Source organism: Aotus nancymaae, unplaced genomic scaffold (assembly GCF_030222135.1).
Source record: "Aotus nancymaae isolate 86718 unplaced genomic scaffold, 86718_ANA_hifiasm-v0.15.2.pri h1tg000011l, whole genome shotgun sequence".
NCBI classification, from domain to species: Eukaryota; Metazoa; Chordata; class Mammalia; order Primates; family Aotidae; genus Aotus; species Aotus nancymaae.
The window spans coordinates 71159283-71186998 of NW_026988422.1; positions in this window are offsets into that span (position 1 = coordinate 71159283).

Sequence of the window (27716 nt, forward strand, 5' to 3'; positions counted from 1 at the left end):
GTGCCTTGATCTTGGCTTCTCCACCTCCACAACTGTGAGAAATGAATTTCTATTGCTTATAAAATACTAGTTTATGGCATTTTTTAATAGCAACCTATATGAATTAAGACAGTTTCTTTTAGGGAAGACATAAAAGTTTTTAGGTCATTTTTTTCAAGCTTGAGCTAAAAATTTCAAGCTCCTAGTTCATCCTTTGTTCCTCTTTCCCCAGCAGTTAGTAGAAAACTAGTCAATCTCATTATACTCCTTACTTTGACTAAAACATTCTAAGATATCAAATATGCAATCAACCAGAATTTTGCCTTTTATCTGCATTTGATCAGGAGTATCCAATGACAATATTTTATGTATATCTATTCCTACACCGTACCATGGACTACCAGTGCCTGCTTTTTAACTGGAAATAGAGTCATTAGTGCCTTGAAATCTAATCAGATTTGAGAACAAATTTATATTCGTCAGTCTCTCTAGAACCACTCTTGGTATCAAATTCTCTGTCACTCAGAGTTTTACTAAAGAAACAAAACCAGTTATATGATTGTTGTTGTAGGGTTTGGCAAGTCCGAAATCCATGGGCCAGGCCAGCAGGCTAGAAACTATCAGCCATGCTCTGATGCTTCTGTCCAAAGGCATAATTTCTTCCTCTTTTTTTTTTCTTTTTTTTGGTTCAGAGAAAACTGTTTTGCTCTTAAATCCTTTCAACTGATTGGATAAGTCCCACCCAGATTATTAAGGCTATTATCCTTTATTGAATGTCACTTATTTGTGGGCGTTAATCACATTTTCAAAATATATTCACAGTAACACTTTTATGAGTGTCTAATTGAGTAAGTAAGTGCTAGAACCTAACCAAGTTGACACATACAACTAAACATCATGCTATTGTCTGCTCAGAAAAATTGGGACATTAGAACATGTGACATTTCTAGAAAATGAAGTCCATATGATAGTCCATCATTTCAAGTACTGCTCTGCCATTGAATTCAGTCCAGGTAATTCTGGAAATAAATCAAAATCCAATAACTGAGATGAAGCCAATGTTGATCTGTCAAAGGCAACACTAGAGCAATGAGACTGGAATCTGAAGCTAGTTAAGCCTTTGGGTTTGGGTGTTGGTCACTCAGTGGCTAGGAATTAAGGGGCCCTCCTGCCCCAAAGTAGTTCCATTGCCTTAAGGCACACTGTTTCCAGTCATTTCTTTTGAAAATGATTTCTGAGACTGTTCATACTATGTTATTAGCAAGAATTATATTAAATAGTCAACAAGACTTTTGGCAAGTATCCAAGGAAATAAAACACAGAGGTTTGTTTCTTTCATCAAAACAGAAAGGGGAGAGAGAGAGGCTCCTGGTTGAAAACTTATTGAACTTTAAGAATAAGTAAGTCATTTACATTAATTCATCTTATCCTCAAAACAATCCCAAGAGCCAATATTATTATCCCCATTTTAAATAGGGAAATTGAGGTTAATAATTGGTACCACTGAATGGAATGTTTCTTTATCAGTCTGACTCCAAACACCCTTTCCACTACATCTAGTTCCTGCCCAAACAGAATATATCCCCAAGAAATACAGAGAGCCCACATGCTTAGGGAAAGGTAAATGAGCTTTCCAAAAGAGAGCTGGACTCTGTTTCACTTCTCCCTGACATGGACTACCATTATTCTGTCCTTCTTAAAGAACAGGTAAGTCATCTTTGGTGGCATCCAACATCTCAAAACTAACAGTAGACCAAATTCTCTCTCGAAGCCTCATCCATCCCCCACAACTGCAGCCAGTCCCTGTCAGTCTTAGATCTAATATTCACAGGACCTGTGGCATGAATACAAATGAAGACCCATGTACTGTATTCCTATACTTTTAGATGTTATAAACTGAGCTAGCAAATTCTGTATAAAACATATTGTATCTTTTTACCTTAACAAGTATGCCTTCATACTGACCTGGAAGGCCAGTTCAAATTTACCAGTGTCAAACTCTTTGATGCTTCATGCAGGAATGTGGTGGCTGTGTGGATGAAGTTGGCTGAGTCCTGAGCCTAGAGCCCATCCCACTTCTGTTTCTATCTCCAGGTCCCTGTTGCACCAGAAGGAGGCTCACGTGAGCCCACTCCATCCGGCATCTAAGTTTTGTCCACACCTCTATAACAGCCTCCCCTTGGCTGCCTCAGGGCTCTGAGGATTCTCACCTGCAGAGTAACTTCCTCTCAGAAGAATGGACTCCAACAAGAGCCCATGGAAGTAGGGTCAGGCTAGTTTGGCAAGGAAATCTGCTTACCAGGTTGCTAGGAGATGTTCTATAGAAAAAATGGGAATGGATGGTACATGAACACCTGCCTTTGCCCTTTGGGCTCTGACACAGCTGGAAAAGTTGCAGAAAAGGACCCTCTGAAGCATGGAGACCCAGGACAGGTACCCCTTTTGCTCAGGCAAAGCACAGTATAAAGACCCAAGATGGCCTCCTGACAAACTGGCTGCAGCTCCCAGTCCCTTAACAACTACTGAGCCTGGCCCCTTCACTTAGCCTGCTTCTCTTACTGCCAATTCCAGACATATTAAGACAATGGATTATCACAATGTTCATTTTACAATAACATACACGAGGCATGAATTCACAGTAACCAAGTCTTAGTACACGCTCAAACAGCTTTCACTGGGGGAAATGGTCTGGCAGGGTTTTGCACTGTAATATTTATTGTGGCAATATAGTCTCCCCACCAGCGTGCACGCGTGCACACACACACACACACACACACACACACAGAGGCTGTATCAGCTTGTTTCAGAATCCAATAAAAGGAAGCAGCAAATAAAAAGAATACGTTTGACTAAAGTCACTAAATACAGGCTTTTCCTTCAAAACAACAACAAAAAAAGGAAAATAAATAAAACAGTCTGCTTTGATTAGGCTTTAATTTCTCTGACTCACAGGCATAAATTTTTTTAATAGGCTCTTGGAAGATTCAGAAAACAGTTGTAAGTTTCCTAACTTTCTCTGGGCTCTTAAAATCTCAGGGGTTTATTCATGGTCCCCTACATTCTAAATAGACATTCTAGCCCTGAATACTATAATAATGGAATTTGCATAGTATTTTTTAGTTGGAGGAATTAATCCTGTGGCTGGATTATGGAAAGTTGTTGGCTATACTCATGCATGTGGGTTCTGGGGCTGCCAACCCCTGTGTTTTTTCCTATACATATTGGTCTCTCCACACATTTTCAGCACTTTCAATCCTTTCTCATTACCTTGTCTGAATTCTCTTTCACTTTTATTTTTCCCCACTCACACGGTACAGTCCCTAATTTTTTTTTCTGGGTAGATTAAAACAATGTTCCTCAGAACAGAGGCCTCAGAATGTCACACAACTACAACCATCTGATCTTTGACAAACATGACAAAAAATAAGCAATGGGGAAAGGATTCCCTATTTAATAAATGGTGTTGGGAAAACTGGCTAGCCATATGCAGAAAGCTGAAACTGGATCCCTTCCTTACACCTTATACAAAAATTAACTCTAGATTAATTAAAGATTTAAACGTGAGGCCTAACACCATAAAATCCCTAGAAGAAAACCTAGGCAATACCTTTCAAGACATAGGCATGGACAAGGACTTCATAACTAAAACAACAAAAGCAATGGCAACAAAGGTCGAAATAGACAAATGGGATCTAATTAAACTTAAGAGCTTCTGCACAGCAAAAGAAACTATCAAAAGAGTGAACTGGGAGCCAACAGAATGGGAAAAAATTTCTGCAATGTACCCATCTGACAAAGGGCTAATATCCACAATCTACGGAGCACTTAAACAAATTTACAAGAAAAAAACAACCCCATCAAAAAGTGGGCAAAGGATATGGACACTTTTCAAAAGAAAACATTTATGCAGCCAACAAACACATGAAAAAAAGCTCATCAACACTGGTCATTAGAGAAATGCAACTTAAAACCACATTGAGATACCATCTCACACCAGTTAGAATGGTGACCATCAAAAAAATCAGGAGACAACAGATGCTGGAGAGGATGTGGAGAAATAGGAACACTTTTACACTGTTGGTGGGAATGTAAATTAGCTCCACCATTGTGGAAGACAGTGTGGCGATTCCTCAGGATCTAGAAATAGAAATACCATTTGACCAAGCAATCCCATTACTGGGCATATACCCAAAGGATTATAAACCATTCTGTTATGAAGACACATGCACATGTATGTTTATTGCAGCACTGTTCATGATAGCAAAGACTTGGAACCAACCTAAATGCCCATCAATGATAGACTGGATAAAGAAGTGTGGCACATATATACCATGGAATACTATGCAGCCATAAAAAAGGATGAGTTCATGTCCTTTGCAGGAACATGGATGAAACTGGAAACCATCATTCTCAGCAAACTGACACAAGAACAGAAAATCAAACACTGTATGTTCTCACAAGTAAGTGGGTGTTGAACAATGAGAACACATGGACACAGGGAGGGGAACATCACACACTGGGGCCTAGCGGGTGGGGGCCTAGGGTAGAAATAGCACGTGGTAGGGGGATTGGGGAGGGATAGCATTAGGAGAAATACCTAATGTAGATGATGGGGTGATGGATGCAGCAAACCACCACCATGGCACACATATACCTATGTAACAAACCTGCTCAATCTATGCATGTAACCCAGAACATAAAGTATACATATAAAAAAAATTACCTCTTGTAAAATCACTTTCACCCTCTATTTAGGCACATGATCAACCTACATATGACACTTTCATGTCATGGGCATTTGGATATGTCTTGGACATGGGAGATAACTACATGCCTCCCTCACACCATAAAAAACACTTTTTTAAGTAAACCCAACAAGGATTACAAGTATTACAACTCATTCATGTGTGTGAATTAAAACATGCTTAGAAACACAAGGGGAAGAACAAATCAGTGGTGAAATGCACACTGGTCATGAGTGTTTTTCCTTGCTAGTGCTCCAGGAATTACACGTTCTATTATAAGGACACATGCACACAAATGTTCATTTCAGCACTGTTTTCAATAGCAAAGACTTGGAACCAACCCAAATGCCCATTGATGATAGACTGGACAGGGAAAATGTGGCACATAAACACCATGGAATACTATGCAGCCATCAAAAACGATGAGTTCGTGTCCTTTGTAGGGACATGGATGAACCTGGAAACCATCATTCTCAGCAAACTGACACAAGAACAGAAAACCAAACCCCGCATGTTCTCACTCATAAGTGGGTGCTGAACAATGAGAACACATGGACACAGGGAGAGGAGCATCACACACTGGGGTCTGTCAGGGGGAACTAGGGGAGGGACAGCAGGGGGTGGGGAGTTGGAGAGGGATAACATGGGGGGAAATGCCAGATATAGGTGATGGGGAGGAAGGCAGCAAACCACATTGCCATGTATGTACCTATGCAACAATCTTGTATGTTCTTCACATGTACCCCAAAACCTAAAACGCAATAAAATATATATATTTTTTTTTTTTAAAAAAAGCTATTTAATGCATAAAATAATTTTTGTATATGACTTTTTATTTCTTTGGGAAGTCATGGGAATAAATAAACCAGTTAAAATATCAAGTTCAGGCTGAGCACAGTGGCTCACGCCTGTAATCTCACCAGTTTGGGAGGCCGAGGTGGGTGGATCACCTGAGGCCAGGAGTTCAAGACCAGCCTAACCAATATAATGAAACCTCATCTCTACTAAAAATACAAAACTTAGCTGGGCATGGTGGCATGTGCCTGTAATCCCCTACTCAGGAGGGTGAGAAAGGAGAATCGCTAAACCCGGGAGGCAGAGGTGGCAGTAGCCAAGATCGTGCCATTGCACTCCAGCCTGGGCAACAAGAACGAAACTCTGTCTCAAAAAAAAAATAAATAAATAAGTTTACATTTAACTTTATGACAATGGGAAAAAAAAAAAAATCAATCTGCCCAGAGAGACTTCTCTCATAGTAAAATGAAAGAATGCCTACCTTACAGTGCTGTTTCTGGGGGGACAAAAATTAGATCCTGATACTAAGGAGAAATTCAATAAGTATTAGTTTCTTTCTTCCCACTTGGGTACAATTAGCTAAATATACAGTAGAAGGTATGGCATGAGGACTCCTGAAATCAGAAAGACCAAGGTTTAAATTCTACTTGCTATGCATCCCTGGGCAAGCTACTCACTGTCTCTGAGCCTCAGTTTCCCTATGTACAAAAAGGTTACCTACTCAAAGTATTGCAATGAGGACTAAATGTGGGATGCCTTGGAATAGGGCCTGACATACAGTAAGGATCAATAAATGTAAAAATAGCTGAGTACACGGAGCGAAGTAGCTCACATTTCATATCCTGACTCTGTCACTTCCCAGCTATGTCACCTGGGGCAAATAAACCTCTCCAAGAATTATTTTATTGTATTCTTAAATTAATAATTTCTATTTTATCAGTTTTTTCATGAGTTTTATATAAAGCAATGTAGATTCATCCATGTCCCTACAAAGGACACGAACTCATCGTTTTTGATGGCTGCATAATATTCCATGGTGTATATGTGCCACATTTTCCCTGTCCAGTGTATCATCGATGGGCATTTGGGTTGGTTCCAGGTCTTTGCTTTTGTAAACTGTGCTGCTATGAACATTCATGTGCATGCGTCCTTATAGTAGAATGATCTATAATCCTTTGGATATATACCCAGTAATGAGATTGCTGGGTCAAATGGAATTTCTATTTCTAGGTCCTTGAGGAATCGCCACACTGTCTTCCACAATGGTTGAACTAATTTACACTCCCACCAACAGTGTAAAAGTGTTCCTATTTCTCCACATCCTCTCCAGCATCTGTAGTCTCCAGATTTTTTAATGATCGCCATTCTAACTGGAGTGAGATGGTATCTCAATGTAGTTTTGATTTGCATTTCTCTAACTACCAGTGATGATAAGCATTTTTTCATATGTTTGTTGGCCTCATGTATGTCTTCTTTTGTGAAGTGTCTGTTCATATCCTTCGCTCACTTTTGAATGGGCTTATTTGTTTTTTTTTCTTGTAAATCTGTTTTAGTTCTTTGTAAATTCTGGAAAACATCATTCTCAGCAAACTGACACAAGAACAGAAAATCAAACACAGCATGTTCTCACTCATAGGTGGGTGTTGAACAATGAGAACACACGGACACAGGGAGGGGAGCATCACACACTGGGGTCTGTTGGGGGGAAACAGAGGAGGGACAGCGAGGGGTGGGGAGGTGGGTAGAGATAGAATGGGGAGAAATGCCAGATATAGGTGAAGGGGAGGAAGGCAGCAAAGCACACTGCCATGTGTGTACCTATGCAACAATTTTGCATGTTCTCCACATGTACCCCAAAACCTTAAATACAATAAAAAAAATTAATTAAAATAAATAAATAAAGCAATGTAGAAAGTGCCACCTTCAGAGTCTGGCACATATTAAGTGTTAATAAACAATAACAATCATTAATACCTTTAAAGAGGAGATTAAAAGCTGCCAGGGGAAGAATATTATTAGCTCTTTCTATTACAGACGTATATGGTTAAATTGAAGGGAAACAGATAACACTCAGAATCCAAAAATAATATGGAAATAAACTAGTGAGCTGGTTCAGAAAACTTCCTCTGATGGATTCTTCTCTCTCTCTCCTCCCTTCCTCTCCACAACCCTCAGAAATAGCTATATATGTGTATATAGCTATATATGTGTATATAGCTATATATGTGTATATAGCTATATATGTGTGTGTGTATACACACACACACACACACACACAAAGACAAGATAAGGATCAGGAGCAGTGGTTCACGCCTGTAATCCCAGACGTGGAGGCCAAGGCAGGTGCATAGCTTCAGCCCTGAATTTTGAGAGCAGCTCGGGCAACATTGCGAAACCGCATCTCTATGAAAAATATGGGAAATTAGTTGAGCATGGTGGTGCATGTCTGTAGTCCCAGCTACTCAGGTGGCAGAAATGGAAGGATCTATTTAGCCCAGGAATTTGAGGCTGCAATGAGCTGTGATTGTAACAGGGCACTCCAACCCAGATGACAGAATGAGACTCTGTCTCAGAAAAAAAGAAGAAGAAGAAGAAAAAAAAACAAGACAAGACTTAGTGTCCTAGAATAATTGTTGAACTTGTTAAAAGAAAAACTTTAGCTGAATTAAATTTTAAGGAATTTAATTGAACAATAAATGATTTGCAAATCAGACAGCCAGAATCACAGCAGAGTCAGAGAGGCTCCAGGGGCGCCTCATGGTCAGAACAAATTTATAGACAAAAAAACTAAAGTGATGTACAGAAATCGGAAGTTAGGTACAGGAATGGATGGATTGGTTACAGGGTGGCATTTGTCTTATTTGAACACTGCTTGAACACTCAGCAATGTATAAGTGGTTGACATATGCTTCTGGGATTGGCCAAGACAGCTATTATTACAGGCGCCTACTCCTAAGTTAGGTTTTCAGTCTTGTCTACCTATTAAGTTAGGTTGCAGTTCGTCCACAAGGACTCAAATATAGAAGTACAGAGTCCTTCTCAGGCCATATTCAGTTTGCTTTAACAAACTGAATTAGGTGAACCTGGTCAATTCTTCTAGTAAAGCACCTATCACCTTGAATGAAAAAGTGAGAGTTTCTTAAGTCCAGAAAATATATGCTTTCTCCTTGATGCTTATCACAGAGCCTAGCACACAGTAACTACTCAGTAATTTTTAATACATTTTTAACTAAATATTTCTGGCCCTTTGGCCTGTATTGCCATCAAAACATGAGCACCTGGGATGCACGGATGGAGGAGTTCATTTCTGTATCCCTTGTATCTGATCCAGAATCAGGCACGTCGTGAGTCCTCTACAAGTCCCGAACAATAAATTGATTGATTTAATTTATATCAATTAATTTAACTTCATTTATGACACTGACAGCATAGCATTTTTTGCTTCTGGACTCCTCAGAAGCATGAGAATCCAGCCGGGTGTTTTCCTGTTTACCTACCTATCAGTCAAATGCTAAGCTGCTCGGCCGTACGTGTTATTGCTCTCCTCCCACTGTTATAACAAGCGTCTCCTAATAGACCATACCTTTCAGCAAGCTGCTGCATGCTGTGATCACACCAGATAAACCAGAGCGATAACAATAAGGCTAATCTTGCAGAGATTAAGTCATAGCAGCTCACAAAAGGAGGATGTTGCGATGTCAGAGGCGGCCACCTACTACCAAAGCACTCAGTGGAGAAGTGGGAGGAAAGGGGGATGCTGGATGCAGATCCAGGCTCCAGGAGAAACTGTCTGTTTCCCTGACCCAGAAGTCAGAGGAAGCCTCATGGGGATAAGACCTGTGGTGAAGGAAGTCCTGTAACAGCAAGAGGACAAAGCTTCTCCATTTGGAATTTTGTGTTTGCAAAAAGTGAAAATAAAGTAACTTTAAAAAAAATCATCTTGGCTGGGCTCAGTGGCTTACCCCTGTAATCCCAACACTTTGGGAGGACAAGGCAGGCAAATCACTTGAGGTCAAGAGTTCGAGACCAACCTGGCCAACATAGCAAAATCCCATCTCTACTAAAACTACAAAAACTAGCCAGGCATGGTGGCACGCACCTGTAACCCCAGCTACTCGGGAGACTGAGGCAGGAGAATCGCTTGAAGCTGGGAAGCAGAGGCTGCAGTGAGCTGAGATCACGCCACTGCACCACTCCAGCCTGGGCAACAGGGTACTTTGGGTCCTCCTCTCTCTCATTTTCCCTGCCTTCCTCTCCAGTAGTGGGACATCTTACTGCTCTCACATCATGCTGGGGGTAGGGGAAACTGAGGCTAGGACCCACTGCCTCTGACACCCTATTCTCTGGCACAAAAAGATGACTCTATTGGTGCTGAGCCCTGCAGGGGCATGGTGGGCTGGCTGAGTGAGGCTGGCTGAGGACCACTTAGTATATATTGGTGAGACCATCTCTGTTACAGGGGTTTAAAATTTCCCAAGTCTCTACCTAAGACTGAAACATCAGACTACAGGCTTTTTCCCCACTCTCAGATCCTCCAAACCTAATTGCAGTTTATGGAAAGCTCCCCACCTGCTCCCCTGCAGCAAGCCTCAGGCCCCAGTGGGACTCTTTCTTTTCCTTTTCTTCCACCTTTCACCTCAACCCAGCACTCTGGTACCATGAAGCTGGTAATCTCCGTTTTGCTGCTGAGTTCCCTCAGGCCCAAGGTCTTTGAGACTCAGAAGCCAAAAATGTGGCTATTTCGTGATGTCTTCTATCATGCCACTCCCTTCAGGGGCCACGAGGGATGCTTTGTGACCAGCCCTGGTGCGAACACAAGTCAGTCCCAAACGACCTCCCACTGAGTCTCCTCTGGCTCAGGCCTCATCTTCTTTTCCCCCCAAAACAGGGCATTTCAGAAATTGTGTGGCTGAAGAACGATTGGAAAGCAGGAGGTTAATATAGGATGGGGACTATTCAGGAATTCTGACAAGAAGGCTGAAGCCAGACTGGAAGCTACAGATAAGGCTATGCGTCCCACGCTGCAAGCTGGGGGCACCTCCAGATTCCAGGCTAAGCTGGGGGCAGGGGCATGGGGAAGGTGGTGAGACAGAGGCAAGATCCAACAGCCCAGACACTTGGGCCAGCCCGTAAACCAGGAAAATGGGAACAGGATATTGGAGTTCTGAGCCTGAGGCTGGAAAGATGCCCTTCAGATTCACATGTGGCTGCTGACCCTGAATGAGCTGTTTCTTTGTGCTGCCCTGGCTTGACCCAGCACAAAGAGCGAGCTGCCCTTCTGAGGTCAGCCGCCCTTCAAGGTCAGACAACTATGGGTTAAATCCCTGGTCTGCTCCTGACCTTAACAAATTACTTAACGTCTTGCTGTGCCTCTGTTTCCTTATTTCTAAAATGTGGTAAACTTTCTCCCAACTCTAAGTTTTTAAAGTTATCACATGCCTGCACTTGCGCACATACACGGAGACAGACAGACAGACAGACACACACACACACACACACACACACACACACACACACACACAATACCTATCAACCACGACTATTTTTTTCAGGGACTCAGGAGCTCTGGAAATGCTGGGTAAAACAAAAACAACTTCCTCCAGGCTCCACCAAGGAGACAGGGTTTAGCTCCCCAGCTGGAAGTGGCTCCTTTGACTCTGTTCCTCTTTCCAACATCACCTCATTCCCTTAAAGAAGAATAAACTCTTTTTACTCCTTGACAGTCACAAGCCCATCTAGAAATTAAGTACTAAAGCTATAAGTTTTATTTACTGAGCTTTCCTAATTATCTGGGTGGTTGCAAACTCCACCTGTGCCATGATCAATCCTGGGCCTGCATTATCATCATAAAACCTAACAGCCTGCATTCCAAATGCACAGCAAAGGCCCAGCAGAGGTCCCTGGGGAAAATGGCATGTGATCATTACTAACTCATCTTAACAATTCAGGATATTCTTTATTTCCTTTCTCTGTCTCTTCCTCTTTCTTTTCGCAATGAGCAGTGAGCAGAGTGTCGTGTCGGGAAATGAAGAAGCAGAAGATGAGCGTGGTAGACTTAGCTCTACCATCTTGCCACTCACACCCTCCATCTGTAAATGAATAGGTTGGGCTGGGTATTGGTTTCAGACCTGGATAACCATCAGAATCACTTACAGAACAACAACAAAGATTTCTGGGCCATCTATATTCACCTCAGACCTATTGAATCAGAATTTCCAGGGCTGGTGCCCAGGAATCTGTTTTTTTTTTTTTTTTTTTTTTTCAAAGATTTCCAGGAGATTCTGAACATCAGTCAGGTCTGAGAACCACTGGACTCTATAGATAAAACTCTGGCCACTTCAGCTTCAATAATCACTTTCCATTCAATTTACATTCTAGTTACTGCCATCGTTAAGGATCCTGTTACAAGTGTGTAACACGATCCTTCAGTATTTACAGCAACTAACACGTGTTGGAGGGATCCAAATGGTCTATCTTACAGGAAACAGTACGTCACATGGGAGGTGGGTAAGGTGCCTCTCAGAAACTTTAGGGTTTATTTGGAGCTAAAACATTTCTCAGGAGGGATTCTATTGTCATTTCCAGCTGGTCAGCTTCAGCTTTGAGGAAACTGCCTCACGCATTGCAGGGCACAGAACATGCCTGGCCTCCATTTGCCAAATATTTGTAATACTCCCAGATCCTCCGTGGCTATCAAACAGACTTCTCATATGAGGAAACTAACTCCCAGCTCACTGCGAGGGAATGAATAATAAATAATTCCTACTTATATGATTTAAGTAGGATATCATTTATTAAAAATAATTATTTTTAATCATTTATTTATAATTATATAAATTATAATTTATAATTACTATAATTAATTTATTATGTTATAGATATTTAATAGATATATGTCAGATGAAGAAAAACTCAAGAATATTATAGGTGGATTCCATTGTAATAACAATATAAATTAATAATTAATACTCATCATATTATAATATAATTATTATTTATTGTGAGAATTAAATGAACGAAGGCATGCAAGGCATGTACCAAAATGCCTGGCACCAAGAAGTAGTCAATAAATGTTAACTATTATTACTATTGTTATTATTAATGCAGAAACACAATTTTCAACTTGGTGAAAATTATAAAATCGTGTGTGTGAGTGTGTGTGTTGCAAAGAGACCTGCTCAAGTCAGTCTATTGAGAAGAATAAAACCCATTTTTTTCTCCCTTTTAAGATGTTTTTTGTCCAACACATGTTACCAGTTCATATTGTTCATGTTACCTAGAAAGTTATTTAGCTTTTGCTTTCCTCTTAGTTTCCCTTTGTTTCTGGTGACCCGTAGGGCCACCAGTCAAGACTACAAGCTCAGTCTGAATGGCCCCCTATTATGTTCCCCTGTCTCTAGGCAGGAAGGGGTATCTTAGAAACAAGATACCCTCTATATAACCTGCTCATCTCTAGGAATACTGACACCCATAACCAACTTTCCTAAACCAACATCCAAACCCCTCTCAAATTATTCTTAGGGTGGGAGTCAAACAACTTTTATTTTTGCATCCCCTGGAACAAGTGCTTTAGCCATTATCTTCGTCATCCTGAAAGTAAAGATACAAAAATAGGAGGTTCAGAGAAGTTTTCTGATTTTACTTCATTCACAAAGAGAAAGGAGTGCAGGAGAAGATTCCCCAAAGCAGTAGGCAGGAGTAGGAAGGAGACTACGTATGAGTTAAGAAACAGCGCTGAATTATTGAAGACTACACACAATGATTAAAACTGTGACAAGCCATTTAGTATTTTGAGCTTCAGCTCCCACCTCTGTAACAAGGTGATAAGACAACCAGCTTCATAACATTCTTGTAAAGAGAACAAGAATGTAGCCAGAGTGTTCTCATTGTCTGGCTCATAGTAAGGAAGCCACTTATCACCCCATTTTGTAAAACTATAATCAGTTAATAAGGTAGTTTATTACTCATTTTAAAAATGAGAAAATTGAGATTCAAATTGGGTAAATACTTTGTTCACGTAGCCACCTCAGGGATAATGGGTAGAAATCGAATTTTTAGTAAGGTACTTTCGTATGTATTAATATCATATATATTTTTTTTTTTTTGCTATTTTTAATGTTCGATTTTTTTTTTTTTATTATTGCATTTTAGGCCTTGGGGTACATGTGAAAAACATGCAAGGTTGTTGCATAGGTGCATACGTGGCAGTGTGATTTGCTGCCTTCCTCCCCTTCACCTATATGTGGCATTTCTCCCCATGCTATCTCTCCCCAACTCCCTACCCCCTGCTGTCCCCCACACTCCCCCACAACAGTCCCCAGTGTATAGTGCTCCCCTCCCTGTGTCCATGTGTTCCCATTGTTCAATACCCGCCTATGAGTGAGAACATACGATGTTTGATTTTGTGTTCCTGTGTCAGTTTGCTGAGAATGATGGTTTCCAGGTTTGTCCATGGCCCTACAAAGGACACAAACTCATCATTTTTGATGGCTGCATAATATTCCATGGTGTATATGTGCCACATTTTTCCTGTCCAGTGTATCATCGATGGGCATTTGGGTTGGTTCCAGGTCTTTGCTATTGTAAACTGTGCTGCTATGAACATTCGTGTGCATGTGTCCTTATAGTAGAACGATTTATAATCCTTTGGATGTATACCCAGTAATGGGATTGCTGGGTCAAATGGAATTTCCATTTCTAGGTCCTTGAGGAATCGCCACACTGTCTTCCACAATGGTTGAACTAATTTACACTCCCACCAACAGTGTAAAAGTTTTCCTATTTCCACATCCTCTCCAGCATCTGTTGTCTCCAGATTTTTTAATGATTGCCATTCTAACTGGAGTGAGATGGTATCTCAATGTAGTTTTGATTTGCATTTCTCTAATGACCAGTGATGATGAGCATTTTTTCATATGTTTGTTGGCCTCATGTATGTCTTCTTTTGTAAAGTATCTGTTCATATCCTTCGCCCATTTTTGAATGGGCTTGTTTGTTTTTTTCTTCATATGGAACCAAAAGAGAGCCCACAGAGCCAAGTCAATTCTAAGCAAAAAGAACAAAGCAGGAGGCATCACACTACCGGACATCAAACTATACTACAAGGCTACAACAATCTAAACAGCATAGTACTGGTACCAAAACAGAGATATAGACCAATGGAACAGAACAGAGGCGTCAGAGGCAACACAACATATCTACAACCATCCGATCTTTGACAAACCTGATAAAAACAAGCAATGGGGAAAGGATTCCCTGTTTAATAAGTGGTGTTGGGAAAACTGGCTAGCCATATGCAGAAAGCAGAAACTGGACCTCTTCCTGACACCTTACACTAAAATTGACTCCAGATGAATTAAAGACTTAAACATAAGACCTAACACCATAAAAACCCTAGAAGGAAACCTAGGCAAAACCATTCAGGACATAGGCGTAGGCAAGGACTTTATGACCAAAACACCAAAAGCATTGGTAACAAAAGCCAAAATAGACAAATGGGACCTAATCAAACTCCACAGCTTCTGCACGGTGAAAGAAACAGTCAATAGAGTGAATCGGCAACCAACAGAATGGGAAAAAATTTTTGCAGCCTACCCATCTGACAAAGGGTTGATATCCAGAATTTACAATGAACTAAAACAGATTTACAAGAAAAAAACAAATAATATCATATCTTAAGTTAAATTTTCCTTTCTATAATTTAACCCATTTTATTTCCATTGCTTCCTTTACAATGAGAATAATTGCCTTTTACCTTGTCCATTACCTCTACACACATATTTATAGAGTTATTTATCCCCTAAGTCTTCTTAACCCAAGGCTGAACATGTTCAATTCACTTCCCTCTTCCTCAAGGATCTTGTTTTTGAAACATTTCATCATTGTGTTGCTTTCTCCTGTGCCTCCCCCACCCCAGGAGAAAAACATGTCAGGCCAACACTGAAGGCTGACATGATCCTTCACGTCTTTAAGTGGTCTTGCTCTTATAAATGCTTGCCCTGAACAATCTTTTATAATTTTGCTCCCAAGGGTCAAGAAGAGAAAATTCAACAGTGGAAATCACTACATATGCTTGCATTAAGCCAGATATTTAATAGATAAATGTCAGATGAAGAAAAATTCAAGAATATTATAGGTAGATTCCACTGTAATCTTTTTACCACATTTGCACCAAGATTGGTTCTCAAGTAAAAAATCAGAATGAAAAAACAGCAAAAATCACTTGCTCAGAGGAAAAGACACATTTAATAATCAACATCAAGGAGGTTTCACAATAAAGTCAATGGCAATATCTCAGGATTGAGGGTAAAAAGACTTTAATACTGTGTTTAATATCCTAGAATGGCTTTGTATTTGCTACGTGGCCTTAGGCAAATCACTTAAACTTGCTGAGTGTCAGTTACTTCATCTGTAAAATAAGAGGCAATAGGATTGGCCTATTTTTTTAAGGACTGACCGACACATGGATATAACACTACATCTGGGACACAGTGGGTACTCAATCAGTGGTTATGTCATTATTACCATGTCTTTTCTAACATGTGAGAAAGTGTATAGCACAGAATGAGGTATGTAGACAGTGCCTACATATATTCCTAAACTACGAAATCTTTGCCCTTGATCTTCACACATTTCATTCAACCTTCTTACCTAACACGTCAAAAAGCTAATCAGGAAGGAAGTGAATTTAAAAAAACAAGGTGTTTGAGAAGAGGCAGCCAGGATGCCCACTTTATTGTCATCTCGAAGTTTAAAAGCTAGGCGTTAGAAAAATGCATTTGACATTGGAATCAGGACATCTCTTGCTTCAAGTAGAATCAGTCTGTGTTGGGTCTTTATAGAGCCCTCGAGGATCTTATTATAAGATGACATCATCTTTATCTTGTTTCCACAGACAACTCCTACAATGCCATTTTCTGAGGCTCCAGAGTATAATCTATGCATTTTCTGCCTGCCAAGAAATTCAGCTCTTTCCTTCCTCAAGTTGCTCACTAACTAAATTGATGTTTCTACTAATTTGGGCACCACCTCATGTCTTTATTAGGACCTGGTCTCTGATCACGTGTCTTAAAAGTATTGAAAAAGTCATAAGGCATTGACATTGGAAACCACACTGTCCTGTTCTGTGCTACATTCTAAACATTTGCTGTCAAGGTTAAAGAGAAAGTAATGAGAAATCTAAAACTCAGGGGAAAAGGCTTTCGAAAGACCTGAATCATTAGGGTACTCAGTTTAAAGCCCCATCTTTTGTTTGTAATAAAAATTAGACTTTTTTTTATCATATTACAGAAAAAAATACATGTTCATTGTAGAAAAATAAATACAGATAGGGCAAAAGAAGGAAAAAACACTAACAATTTTACACACAAGTAGGGAATCCATAGGAATTCATGATTAACCTTAGGGGTAAATTATACATAAAATATATATATAAATTTATGGCACTCTGCTTTGGGGCAAGTTGTGCCACAGCAATAGATAGCTGGAAAAAGTAGCAAGCAAGTTTCTATTATGTTGGTGTATTAGTCAAGAATCTACAGAGGAACTGAACCAATAGGATACACACACACATAGGCGCACACACACAGGCACATATGGCTATAGTGGAGGATTTATTATAAAGAACTAACTCACAGGATTATGAAGGCTGAGAAGTCCCATGATCTGCCCTCTCCAAGCTGGAGATGTAAGAAAGTTGTTAGTGTAATTTATCTGTGCACAAAGGCCTGAGAACCAGGGAGCCAGGCCAGTGGTGTAAATCCAAGCCTAAGGGCAGGAGATACAAAGATGTACCAGCTCAAGAAGTGAGGCAGCAATCGTTACTGTGGAGGGGGGAGGGTGTAGGGGGTACTGTATATATCAAGATAAAGGGGGCATTAACAAGTACTATCCAAGGGTGATTTTCCCACTGGGGGAGAAAGTCAGGAACGAGATGAACAAGGACCTTTCCCTAGGTTGGAAGATATAGAGGACTTGAGCAGTACTGAGAGTATAGGCACTGCTTTGTCAGATTTCCTTTCTGCACTGCAGTCTCTCTGTGACAACTCACCATGGTTTAAGTCTTGTATCTAACAGCCTTGCAGTAAATGATGCCTTGGAGGAATGATGAAAGCCATGAAAGTAGGAAAGCTTTGGTTCCACCAATTCTCCTCCAAGGAACAATGGTAGCAACAGTAGCACAACTAGCAGAGATGTTTTTCCCAGAGTTCCAAAATGTGACCAGCAAACAGACCCCACGGCCGAGCAGAAAGCAGCCATCAATGACCAGGGAAGAGCAGAGGTGTTGTGTGCAGCATGTTGGATGAAGGCAAAGATGTGAGAAAACCTCTGTTTTTTGAAAAGAAAAACACAGAAGGGAAGTCATATTGTGAACATGTAAAGAGAAGCTAAATCCTTTTATTATCTGAATAAAGCCTAGTCACAGCTATGGCCTAACTAGGTGGCCAGTACCAGAGTTTCTCTACCTGTAAGCTCATGCTGCACCATGCATCAGAAGGCGGATTCTTTTTCCTCTTCCCTTAAATCTGAGTGGCTTTGTGACTTGCCTTGACCAAGGAATGCAGTGGAAGCGACACTGTGGCAAAATGGGTGCCTATGACCCCTAGACAAAGACTACCAGTAGCCTACCTGTAGTCAGACAACATTGGTTATTGACTAGCTGTAGTGAGGAGGAATGTGCACCAGCGGGCGCTGTGCAGTGTCTCAGTGAGAGGGTGTTAGACTTAACAGCGCTTGGGCTCGTAGTAGGCGGTTTTGAGAGTTCAGGAAGTGGCTCTTTTTTCTGGAATGGACACTGTCAGGCAGTGGGGGTAATTCTGTAATTGGGTATCTTAATTATTTTTTTTTTATTATTATTTTTCCAAACGGAGTCTCACTCTGTAGCCAGGCTGGAGTGCAGTGGCGCGATCTCGGCTCACTCAACCTCCGCCTCCTGGGTTCAAGTGATTCTCCTGCCTCAGCCTCCCAAATAGCTAGGACCACAGGCACCAGCCACCATGCCCAGCTAATTTTTGTGTTTTTAGTAGAGACGGGGTTTCACCATGTTGGCCAGGATGGTCTCGATTGCGTGAACTCGTGATCTGCCCGCCTCAGCATTTCAAAGTGCTGGGATTACAGGCGTAAGCCACCATGCCTGGGCGGGTATCTTAATTTTTGTCTGGAAGGCAGAAAGAATGGAATGAGACACAGTATAATTGGTAAAGACACAGTAGCCATTCATATTAGTCATAATGTTCTCATTTTTATCTGTATTCGGACATGATTATGGAATGATCTTTGTTCCATCTTGGTCGTCACAGAATAACCTTGCCTGATGTCATTCTTCAGTGAAAATGTTTATGTTTACCAGAAAAAAAATTTCAAAAAAAAAATCCATGGTGTAATGGTGAATACAAGGACAACTCCTAGTAATACCACCATTTAGCTGATAGTACCCAGCTGGCATTCCATGTCAAGACTGTTTCTCTTTTGTAAGAGCATAAACTTTAGAGGCCTGACAACTTCCAATTTCACTTGGGATAAGACAGCCACAGTGTAAAAAGTACAACTATTTTGAGACCACCATGCCAGGAAAAAGCTCACACTAGCTATATGGATGAACCATGCCAAAGAAAACCATGAATCCCAGCTGAAAACAAAAACTAAGTCGCCAATCGAATGGCTGTAGTCAAGTCACCCCAGCAAGCCCCTTTTGAGCTATCTCAGCTGAGACTCTAGATATCAGAGAGCAGAGAAAAACAAGCTGTCCTTGCTATGGCTTAATGAAATTCCTGATCCACAGAATCCTGAGAAATAAAATGGCTGTTGTTTATGGCCACTATGCTTTGGGGTAAATTATTCTGCAGCAGTAGATAGCTGAAACAAGCGACAAGTTTATATCATTGTATTAGTCTGTTTTTACACTGCTATAAAGAATGCCTGAGACAGGGTAATTTATGAGTGAAAGAGGTTTAATTGACTCACAGTTCCAGATGGCTGGGGAGGCCTCAGGAAACTTACAGTCATGGCAAAAGGCAACGGGTAAGTAAGGCATGTCTTCCCACAGTGGCTAGAGAGAGAGAGAGTGTGAAGGTGGAACTGCCAAACACTTGTAAAACTATTAGATCTCATGAGAACTCACTATCATGAGAACAGCATGGGGGAAACTGCCCCCATGATCCAATCACCTCCCACCAGGTTCCTCCCTTGACACATGAGGATTATAATTCAAGATGAGATTTGAGTGGGGATACAGAGCCAAATCATATCCATCAAGCTGGTGTATTACTCAGGAATCCTCTGAGAAACAAAACCAATCAGATACACACACACAAACATATAGTGAAGGGATTTATGATGAAGAATTGGCTCACCAATTATGAAAGCTCAGAAGTCCCATGATCTGCCCTCTCTAAGCTGAAGACTTAGGGGAGTTAGTGGTACAATACATCTGTGCCCACAGGCCTGAGAACCAGGGAGCCAGTGGTATGAATCTAAGTCAAAGGGCAGGATATGAGATGAGATGTACCAGCTCAAGAAGTGAGGCAGGAAAGAAAGGAGGGAGGTAGATTCCTCCTTCCTCTGCCTTTTGCTCTATTCAGGGCCTATTCACCCTCCTTGGGGAAGGTAATCTGCTTTACTGTGTCCACCAAGTCAAATAGTAATCTCTTCTGGAAACATTCTCAAAAAACCTAGAAATAATTTTTATCTGAGCATCTTCTGATACAGTCAAGTTGACACATAAAATTAACCATCACAGCTAGTAAGATAGGCCTTGCTTAACTCGAAACTGAAGTGTTGGACACCGCAATTATCATTTTAAAATATGAAAAGATTCATCACAGGTTAATGCAAATAATCATTCCCTCATCTTTATACCATAAGAACAAATGTCAGTATATCATATCTCTTCGAGGAAGAGTATATCCTTATATTAATAACCCAACTTTATACCTCTGAAGATATATAGTACATCACTGTGATAAAACCAAGCCAAAAAGGCTCCTAGCAACCCTGTCTGAAATCACCCACACACATCCCAAACTGTCGAGCCTAAGTTTTCTCCAGGGCTGCTGTGGGATTCTCTGATTCAGTCCAGATCAACCCTAGGAGGAAGTTCTGAAGACTCTAGAGAACATGCAAGAAATTGGAGCCAATATTTAGACCCATTCCAAGCAGGGCTGTCAGGATTGGGCCTTACCCAGAGCTGAGCGTAACCTCCAGCTCTGACCTGGAAGTGTCAGTGTCTGGTGGGCTTGACTCAGGTCAGAGCACATCAACCACATCAGAACAGCCTCCCCATCCTACTTGAGAAGCCCTTCCTAGGGCCTCAGGAGAGACTGTGTTCTCAATAGGCTTTAGTTTCAGCACCAACCCACCATAGCAGCCAATAGAGAGTCATGGGGTCTCTAGTAAATCATCAGCTGGAGTGTCAGTTAAATTTTGGGGATAGCGGAGTTTTATTGCAGCAGAAATAATGGAAAATAATATAAGTATATTTCTCAATATTAGGTTGTATTTACAAGAAGACCTTTTGCCCTTTGGACAAACTAAGTTATACAATAGCAAAAAATGTGAAATAGGACACACTTCTAACACTTTTTTTGGCCATTTCTTTGCTTCCCTTCATCCTGTCTAAGCTCTACCACCAACTCTTTCATAGCATTAGCTCTACAAGGGCTTGCTCCCATGGTGGCAAGGGAAAGAGAAAGAGAGAAAGGGAGTACGCACATGTGAAGGCTTTGCCTACATGCTCTAGTTAGCCTAGTCCAGTAGAAAAATAACGCAAGCTGCATATGGAATTTTAGATCTTCTACTAGCCAAATTAAACTAAAAACAACAGATGTAATTCATTTGAACACTGATATAGGTTGGCTCTTTGTCCCCACCCAAATCTCATCTTGTAGCTCCTATAATTTGGGAAGGATCCAGTGGGACATGACTGAATCAGGGTGGCAGGTCTTTCCTGTGCTGTTCTCATGATAATGAATGGATCTCATGAGATCTGATGGTTTTAAAAATGAGAGTTTCCCTGCACAGTCCCTCTTCTCTTGTCTGCCACCGTGTGAGACATGCCTTTCACCTTCCACCATGATTGTGAGGCCTCCCCAGCCACGTGGAACTGTAAGTCCATTAAACCTCTTTCTTTTCTAAATCGCCCAGTCTCAGGTATGTCTTTACCAGCAGCATGGAAACAGACTAATGCAAATACTGTTTATTTAACTATGTCAAAAATTATATCACTTCAACATCTAATAAATATAAAAAAAAATTTAACAAAATATTTCACATTTTGGGTTGTTGTTACAGAAATCCAATGTGTGTTTTACACCCACATGCAGCACATCTCGATTCAAACTAGGACTCATGCCAAGTCTTTGGTTGCCATATGTAACCATGACTACCATTTTGGATAGCACCTCTCTACTTAATTGTAACTTCTCTAATATTCCTTTTTTTTTTTTTTTTTTTGAGTCAGAGTATCACTCTGTCACCCAGGCTGGAGTGCAATGGTGTGATCTTGGCTAACTGAAACCTCTGCTTCCTGGGTTGAAGTGATTCTCCTGCCTCAGCCTCCCAAGTAGCTGGGATCACAGGTGCCCGCCACCATGCCTGGCTACTTTTTGCATTTTTAGTAGAGACAGGATTTCACCAGGTTGGCCAGACTGGTCTCAAACTCCTGGCCTCGTGATCTGCCTGCCTTGGGCTTCCAAAGTGCTGGGATTACAGGCATGAGCCACTGCACCCAGTTGACTATTCCATGTTTTGAGTGATTAGCTACTCTGTTCAATAAATCAATCGAACAATGAAATAGATTCACTTTCAATTCAATATATTGTCATTAACAGGGGTATAGAATGCCTTGATTAAAAATTTCCAGAATTATGGCAATCCATCAAACGCCTCTAGCATTCTCCAAATCACACAGACTGCCTCCTATGCCTTCAGATGATATCATTGTGAAGATAAAAATAAAAAGCCTAAGGAAAAAAAAATACAAAGCACAGAACTGATCCTACTTTGGCTTAAAGTTAAGGTAATTTCCATTTCTAGGAGAATTTTTAGAGTAACAGGTAAATACAATCCTGAGGAAAAAGGAGGACAACCTCTCTAGGTCATAACAATGATGTACATGCTCACTTTTCTAGAAACTTAGCAGGAAAAAAGAATCCTTAGGAAATTATCTGGAGCAAAATGGTAATCAGCTGTTAAAAGCATAAATTAAAGAAGTCAAACTGAAAAGTATAGAAGGTATCATATGGTTGTAAAAAGAGCACGGATTCCAGAATCAAACAGACTTGAATTCACAGTGTGAGCCATATGAAGATATCATATGGTTGCGAAAAGAGCACAGATTCTGGAATCAGACAGGCTTGGATTTATGCTGTGAACTTGGGCAGATGCCTCCTTGGTACCGGATTCCAAGGGGAATTGGGGGGAATTTCCCTTGCAAAGTTACAAGGATTTAAATATGCCTAATACTATATAGAACCCTGATAGACAATAAGTATTTACCAACATATTGTTTTAGAGTGAATATCAATAATCTTTCTGATATAAATAGCTGCTGAATTCATTTGTGAAAACCTCAAGAGTGAGACAAGCAAGCCATAGTGCATTGTCTGCCCGTTCGAGCCAAAACGCTGTCCTCCAGGCATCTGCCAAGCCAGCTGCTGTACGTTGCAGGCATACATCTTCCTGCAAGGCATCCTGGGAAAGGCAGCTTCAGAAAGGTCAGCTTACTAGTGAGCAAACAAGCTCTCACAAACTATGGGTATCCTCTAGTCATAAACCCAGTTCTAGGAAACAGTATTTACCGGTTACAATATCATTGGAGGGCTTGTGTGGGTCTCCAGATGCTGGTGAGACCCCAGCCCCAGCCAGTGTTCCAGGTTCTTGACATTGTTGCAAGAAAGAATTCAGCGATGAGTCAGAGTAAAGCAAAAGGCAAGAAGCTTTTATTGCAAAGTGAAAGTACCCACTCAAGAGCAAGAGTGTGAGTGAACTTGGAAAAGTGAGTTGCACACAATGGAGTTTGGGTTTCTAATTTAATAAGCTCTTCTAATTAAAAGGTGGAATCATGAAGGCTTCTAGGAAAAAGGTGGCGATATCTTAGACTTGGAGTGCCACCCATTTTTATACTAAATATGGGCATGATCAGATCTGTCATGGCACAGGTGAGTGAGTGATTTGGGAGAGTAATGAGTGTATAATCACGTCTGGGTACGACCTGGGTCAAATCCAATGCCGTGTTGGTCTTAGCTGGTTTCAATCAGCTTAGCCCCCATCCTGTTAGCTAGGGTCTTATCAGCCCAGGCTCATCTTTGTCCTTGTAGCTAATTTTAACAGCTCCTTTCCTGCTGTTGGTAAAACTATTGCTTGATATTTTCCTGCTTCTCCTGAAACCACCCAGCATTTCTATTTTATGGGCGTTTTTTTAAATTAGGGAGTGAAATAATCATTAGATATTCTGGAAAAAAAAGAGCATTTCAGGGACCCCTGATTACTAACCCAAACTTTTTCCTATTTGGGTTTGCCTCGAAGCATCATGGACATGTCACTCTGACCAGGGTTTTGGATGTTTTTTTCTCTCTTATTTTGAGTTTTCTGTTATCCTGTAGTTTATTTATCTAGTTCTTATTTTAGCTGTTGTTGGGTTTTTCTAACCTCCCGTCACCATCACTAGGACATTATGATGGCGACATCACTAGAGGATAGGAATGTTTCAGCTCCATTATGATCTCATGGGACCATTCTCATGTATGCAGTCCATCATTGACAGAAATGTCATCATGCAACAGAAAGCTGTCTATTGCATTTCACAGATAAGGAAACAGGCTCAGAGAGGATAAGTAACTTGCCCAGCTCACTCCCCAAGTTCAGGGACTGTATCTGGTTGCTGTTACATAGTCGTAGCACCCACAACAATGCCTGTATTATTGAAGAGTGTTATTTGTTGAATAAATAATTACAGGGACAAAGGACTCCAAAACTGTGGTCTCTATACCTGTTGTTCTCAACCTTGGCTATGCATTAACATCACCTGGATGGGCGGCAGGGTGGGGGGAGGCTTTTTTAAATCCCAGTTTTCAGGCGACACCCCCCAGGCCAAATAAATTAAAGTCTCTACTCCTCACATGATTCTGCTATGCAGCAAAATTGGAGAACTCTGGTCTAGAGAAGTACTTTTCAGATTTCAATTTCAACTAAATCAGCTGGAGAACTTATTTAAATGCAGATTCTGGCTCAATGAGTCTTAAATGGGCCCAAGATTCTGCATTTCCAAAAACGTTCTGGTTGCCTCTAAACTGCCTTTACAATACTGAAATTGTCATTTTCAGGAGGGCTCTTTCCCCCAACTACGATGAAGATGCATCTTATGATGTGTTCACAGGAGAGGTGGCAGTGCTTAGTAATTAGAAGGATGGAGACTAGCTGAGATAATCTGTCTTGGAAGTCTGCTACTGCCACATAATAGCTATTAATATAAAGTCTGGACAATTTTCTAAATTGCCCTGTGCCTCAGTTTTCTTTTGTGTAAATCAGATATAAAAGTACCTATAAATAAGTACTTACAGATACTAAATGTGTAGACACATGCAAAAGACAGACAGTGCCAGGCATGTTGTAAGTGCTCAGTAAGAGTGAGTTCATTGTTATTTACTGAGTATTTCTGATCTTTCTTAACCTGGAAAGGTCAAGGGCTCTGGAGTTTGACCACCTGGGTTCAAATCCCACCTTCACTCATGTTAACAGTGTGGCTTGGGCAAGTGACTTAACTCTCTGCACATGTTTCGTCAATGTGCAAACGCAAATAATAAGATCACCTGCCTCTCAGGTTGTTCTAAGGATAAATTTTACACAATGCACTTAGAATACAGCCAGACTAAAAGGTAAATGTGCCACAAATGTTTGTGATTGTTGTCATTATCGTTATTATTACCACGTGCCAGGCACTGGGGACGCGGAGGTAAATCAGAAACTGCAAGCGTAGCCCTTGTTGGAACTGAAAAGAAATCGCAGATGTAAAACCTTTGATTTAATGAGGTTTTACAGTGTCCAGTCATCCTTGAAGAGCAAGCAGAAAAAAGGAAATTCTGTCAGTTAATATCTCCTGTATCTACAGTCATTCTCTTGGTTTACAGCAGTTATTTTTACTCTTTGCTTTAGGCCTCTCATTTGCTTAAAACTGATGGCTTGAAAAGGAAAATTCATCTGGATTCCCTCACCGAGCTGACAGTCCACTGCCACTGTTATTACAATGATTTATCACTACTCTCTCCATGCGGATGGTGACAGGCAAAGGAAGGGGTTTGCCGTCTTACGTCCTGACTTCGATAGACACATTCCCCAGAAAAAGCAGCTTATATCTTCCAATCTCACGTCCTAAGAGCCATCATCCCTGGTCCAGCTGAACCAAAACATCCACAAGACACATCACATAATGATTAAACTACTACTTATGCAAGTAATTGCCAGGTACGCTACCTGAAAAGAATTACATTTATCAAATAGTTACCAAATCGTAATTACTAAAATGTATTAGTGTTTCCTAAATAGCAGCATATTCATTACAGAGACTCAGCAAACATAACTCCCAGTTTCTGCTTTCTACTCAGCATACTGTAACGTCTCTCCTTCAGATTCAGGAATGCTGAGAAAATAATTCTTGTGAGCAGAGACTGATGCAAATGAGAATTATGATGTATTGTTCATATTCTTTGTATTCATTAACAGACACACACATTCACTCTGTAAGCTGGCAACAATAATGACTGAAAAGGGAGTTGAAAATATTACGTGCAAGTTAGAGTTTGAGAAACTGATACGAACAGGAGATGGGAATAGTGGGTAGAAGAGGGCGGTTCCCTGGCAAAGGCCCCACACTCCAGCCTGGAGGCCCGCGGCCCTAAGTGGGAACAAGCATTTCTGCTTTTGCACCCAAAATGTTGCCTTTTGGCCCACCATGGCTCCCATCCTGGACCCATATGAACGTGAAACCCCAGGCTCCACAAGCAGACAAGCAGGTGAGAAGATGGAAAACAAGCAGACCAATGGCGGAAGCACGCGGCAGACAGAGAGGAGGAACATCTGAATGCCAGGAGTTCAGCTGGGGGCGGCTGGAGAGGGGGTCAGCCACTGGACGCCCAGGCTCCAGGGGAAGATCATCGTCCCACTCTGTCCTCCCTTCTGGCTCCTCATCCATCCCACTTAGAGTCACCTCCACCACTCAAGAAAAACCTCCACATTCACTCAAGAAAAATCTCCACATTCATCCTTCAGGCCCCTGTGTGACCTGAGTCTTCCAGGATGCTGGGCAAGAGCTCAGGATACAGAAAGCTGTTACACTGACACAATGACTTTGTAAAAAGGAAGAGGGTCCGTTGAGCTGGTTAACACTTGGTCCGCCGGCAAAACCAAAAGAGCATTGTAACACTGGGGCAGCAGACCCCCACCCTTAGACACTACCATGGGGCCGGAGCCCAAAGCACTTACCCCAGCTCCTGCATCGGCCCGTCTTCGTGCTCCCTCTCTTCTCAGAGGTTTGAGCAGCAGCAGCAACAGACCAGGTGAGCCATACCCCTGTCTCACGTCCTGCAAGGGGGATCAGGGAACTCTCCCATTTCAGTACTTCCCGTATTTGTTTCTTAGGGCTACCGTAACAAATGATCACAATTTGATAGCTTAAAACAACAGAAATTGATTTTCTTGCAATTCTGGAGGTGAAATACTCGAAATCAAAGTGAGGCAGGCATTCCTTGGCTCCCGGTTGCATCACTCCAAACTCTGCCTCAGTCTTCTCATCTTCTCTCTGCGTCTCTCTTTTGCGTCCCTTTTATAAAAACACCTGTGTTCAACAAATTTTATGGGAGGCAATTAGTTTAGATTAACCACCTGCCTGAGGCCCCAGCATCAGACCCAAGGAGATTGGAGTCACTTGTGCTAAGCTGCACATAATTAAACTGAACTTTGAAATGAGTCAGTTTAAAAAAAAAGAAAAGAAAGAAAAACCCAGGAGATCCCAGTCAACCTGAGTCAGTTTAATTTAAAAAGTCCTCTCTGTTTTCACCTTAAAAGGAAAGTAACTTTGAAATAACCAATCTGCATTTTTCCCCCTGATTCTGCTTTCTCCAGACCTATTCTGGCTCTAATGCCAAATCCTTTTTTCTCAGCAGCTGAACCTAGCCCAACTCAGCCAGGAGTTGCTTTTGCAAAAAT